Source organism: Macrobrachium rosenbergii, chromosome 14 (genome assembly GCF_040412425.1).
Source record: "Macrobrachium rosenbergii isolate ZJJX-2024 chromosome 14, ASM4041242v1, whole genome shotgun sequence".
NCBI lineage: Eukaryota > Metazoa > Arthropoda > Malacostraca > Decapoda > Palaemonidae > Macrobrachium > Macrobrachium rosenbergii.
The window spans coordinates 4,564,979-4,570,020 of record NC_089754.1 but is presented as its reverse complement, the minus strand read 5'-3'; positions in this window follow the sequence as shown (position 1 = coordinate 4,570,020).

Here is a 5,042-nt window from a genome sequence, read left to right as displayed (position 1 = left end):
TTCCGAGGTAGAGCGAATTGGATATTAAAGGATGTTTATAGCTTACTGATTATATATATATATATATATATATATATATATATATATATATATATATATATATATATATATATATGTATGATTCAAATATGTACCTATATATATATATATATATCCATATATATATATATGTATATATATATATATATATATAATTATATATATATATATTTGTATGTATATATATATATATATATATATATATATATTATATATATATATATCACCATATATATATATATATATATATATATATATATATATATATATATATATATATATATATATATATATATATATATATATATATATACAATGTATGTGTGTATGTGTGTGATGTGTGTGTGTGTGTTTTGTGTGTGTGTATGTATATGTATATGTATATATATATATATATATATATATATATATATATGTATATATATATATATATATATATATATATATGTATATATATATATATATATATACCTGATATATATATATATATATATATATATATATATATATATATATATATATATATATATATATATATATATATATATATATATATATATATAGGTCATATATATATATATATATATATATATATATATATATATATATATATATATATATATATATATATATATATACTATATATCTACATATATTCATATATATATATATATATATATATATATATATATATATATATATATATATATATATGTGTGTGTGTGTATGTGTGTGTGTGTGTGTGTGTGTGTATCCTCTATATCTATATATATGTTGTAGGTAGAATAGATAGGGAAATTAAATAGAAAAGACAAAAAGAAAAGAAAAGAGAAGAGAGAGAGAGAGAGAGAGAGAGAGAGAGAGAAATATAGAAAAGAGAAAAAGTTAGGACAGAGAAGGAGAGAGAAGTAAGAATATAGAGAGAGGCAAAGAACACAGTGATAACGCCCAATGCTGTTGTTGTTATCGTGATTCTAATACGCTGATCGAGGCAGGATGTTTGCATGAACCATAAGCAGTATGTTGTGTTGAATCTATAAAAACAGCCATGAAAGTGAGAAATAATGGCTTCGCTATTAAGCTAATCAATTCATGAGTCAGCACAGCCTAACTGCTTACAGCAGCTGGTTCTAAGCCCCGCTTTCTCAGGGAGGTGTTTCCATGGAAATTCCAGGAAATTGGGGGCTGGACAAAGTGATGTATTTCTACAACCTCCAATCAAACATACTAGGGAGGGGTCTTTCACACACCCTCCTCAGATCACCTCCAATCAAGTCCTTAAGGAGAGATTTGAATCACACCCACTACAGTCCTTCCAATCAGCTACTTGAAGGGGAGGCCTTGCTGATTAATCCTTCCAATAAGGCTAGAAGGAGGTGGAGAGTGCAGATAACAAGAATTCTAGGGGTTCAACAGGCTGGAGAACGCCAGGAGAGAAGAGATCAGAACTGTGTCCTTCAAGGGAGAGTATGTCTCCCTTCACTTCAGTGTTCCCCATAGAGACAGAGTCTAAGTTTATAGCTCCAGAGTGATTTCGTTTTCTGTCATTGTAACTTGTTAAATTTGTACTGATCCTTATAATACTAAGTACTAAATAAAATGAAGAAATTACAGATCTCATCTCTATACGCCTTTCTGAGAGATATCAATACTTAAATTAATTAAGGTAAAGAAGATAGCACATCATCGGTGAAGCGATGCTGAGGGACATATTTAGAAGAAACCAAGGTAAGAAGTGGCAGACTAAAAATTATACAAAACAGAAAGAGGAGAAGATCTCCTTAACATACACACACACACACACACACACACACACACATATATATATATATATATATATATATATATATATATATATATATATATATATATATATATATATATGTGTGTGTGTGTGTGTGTGTGTGTATGTGTGTTATGTTGAGGAGATCTTCTCCTCCTTCTTTTGAATCTTTCTACCTTCACCAGCATTAATTTAGTCTGTGATATATATAATATAAATATATATATATTTATATATATATATATATATATATAGAATATAATAGAATCAGTTTATAATTTAATAAACTAATTATTTCTGATATATGCACAAGGGCATGCAGAAAATCACTGATAAAGACAGAAGAGCAAAAACAGAAAAAGACGTTAACGAAAACTAACTGATAACAAAGACAATAGTTTAACCGTTCGTACCAGTGATTCAAAAGTGTTTACCCATACTGCGCTTTAAAAGATGAAATAATTTAGATCTTAACCTCGCCCGGTTGTACCTCTCGTTACCATTCGTTAACTCGATAACAACCGTTGAATATTTTTGCATAGACAATTAAACGTGAAACATTAATGGAAAAGGGAAGCCCATCTGGACGAAACTAGGGAAAATTATACCAGATTTTTGCATCAACCCATACCCATATATACGAAGGCTCTGGAAGCAGAGTCAGTTGAAAAAGGCATCAGGGCAGGAGTGTGCGAGATGTCTGGACAGGTGACTGTGAAAGCTCGAACAGACTTGTGAACTTATAAAAATTTCTGAATGAATAGTACAAGTGAAATTCTAAGTCCACGAATTTTACGATGTGCCTGTAAAGATAAGGACTCAGTCATTGCTACCCATTGAAGGTGGAAAAGTTATACAGTTTAAAGAGTAAATAAATGTAATTACCCAGGGAAACATAAATTTAATTTAACCAAAATTAATAAAAAAAGAACTTATGAAATATTGAAAGATAACCGACATCTAAGCACGATAAGTGAAGTTCCAGCATAGTTAAATATCATGCAACTTTTTCCTACGGAAATAAAATCCAAGCAGTACAACAGACAGTTAATAAGAAGTGCATGCCTTCCCCATTACACACAATTTTTGGTGTCAGCTTAGGGGATTTTCCAAATTCCACAGCCGATAACAAGAAGAAACAATTAGTGCGTGCTATCTTTAAAACCTACAGACCATCTTCAAGTTGTTTCCCAGCAAAGATCAACCTCTGCTGGTCCGACGAAGTTTGTAATAAGATCGAACATATCAAATTAAGTGAAAGTTGTTTCCCTTATAAAGACAGTTACAAAGTGTAACCAATAAGTGTTTCCACCGAAGATTCAGTCACTCCACACGCGAATCTCCACTCCGAAAATTAAGACAGTTTAACATTTAAAAGACAATTTAACCGAACGAAAGCTCCACGATCATCGATTTCGGGAAGAAGAAAGAACATTAGTGAATCCAACACAGAAGCGGAAGATGAATTTTACGGCCGAAATCAAGAAGATACGCAGTTTCCCTCAGCGAGAGAAAGAATTTCATGCAGCGGCCGACGTAGAAGAAAAAGCGCTCATTCCCTTTGCAATTCGCGAGAGAGAGGAAAGAAGAGAGACCCCAGCAACACCAATGCAAGAAATTACAAGTTATCCTGACGTCTCCATCCCAGTAAGGCAGCTAAGAACGACGCCCAGGTTCGAAGACGGCAAAGATAAGTCCTTGGATATCTTCACATAAATACACAAACATAAGATTTCATTCATTTTACTAAAAGTTAACACGATGTGAATACTACTGTTTGACATTTTCAAAACACAAAAGACTTGTACTTTGAGAATCATTAGATACTTAAATTCTTTGGCAACAAAATTTTTCTTTTTTACTAAACAGTACTAATCAATTACTAAGACTTTTACAATATTTTTATTTACTAACCTGTATTGTATTTTATTTTATTTTATTTTACTTTATTTTATTTTATTTTAATTAAGGGAGATGTTTAGATTTTTTCTATTTTAAGTAATTTTTTAGTTTGCTTTAATTCAAGGGAAGTATTTATGATTTTTTTAATGATTTTTCAAGACCCGTTTGTCTTTAGTGTTTTTTTTTTTTTTTTCTATTACTGCCATAACTTAATCTCAGTTCAGTAGTGTTTGATGTTTAAGAATTTACTTGCCATTAATGAGTAAATGCACAGAAAGAGATTTGCACGTAATAAGAAAGTAAGAACTCCTGTTCATACGAGAAGCCAAACAAAACAATTGACAATGGCTAATCCTACTATTTCACCTCCACCAAACACAACCTCCCACGGTTGCTCATAAATACATGTCAAGTGACCATATTATTAAGTTTTGGGAAGAAAAGCAGAAAACGATGCTTATAATCTAGAAACATGGATTGAGCAAGTGGAAGCCCATTTGAATAACATAACTGGAACTGATACATACAAATTAAATGAAGCCAAAGCCTATCTAGATTTATCATCAGGAGATATAGGATGTTACATACAGGCTAGTGCCTATAAAAGAGTTAAGAACTGGGTAGAACTAAAGCATTACCTGAGGAGAATATATTCCACAAAGGCATGAAACAGATCCTGTTATCAGTCTCATAAAGATAGTTCAAGGATGGAGATTTCTAGATAATCAAAAAGAAACTACCCTCAGAATGAATCCTCAGTAATACAAGCCATGTCAAGGAATGAAAAGCCATTTGGTTTGCATTACACTCCATGTCAACAACTTTAGCAGGTCAAAGGTAATAACAATTGAAAACTGCCATAATATGTTTAGGTTAACTTACTGTTTGGAAGCCTAACCCTCAAGTCAGGCTATTGAAAGATGAATATTTTGGGGTTTTGGAAGACGATATCAATAAATTGAAAGTGAAGTGAGGAAAATTTTTAGGTAGGAATTCTGAAGGGAATGATCTATACAGACCTTTAGTTACTTGGGAAAGAGTGGGGATCCTAGTCATCAGATAGGAGATCTAGGACACCAGCTAGAAATCATAATAGGAATACAGGTAAAACAATATCTAGGAAGACCTTCCACAGTTAACAAGCTACAACTGCCAATAAGAGGGCATTACGCAAGTGAATGTTATGGAACAGCTTATTGTCCTTACCATAAGAAAACAGGACATAATGCCAGAGATTGAAGCCAGTAGACCTAGAAATAGACCACAGTCACAAGGTAGAGGTAGAAATCAGTCAGTCTCCACAGATTAAGAAGGAATA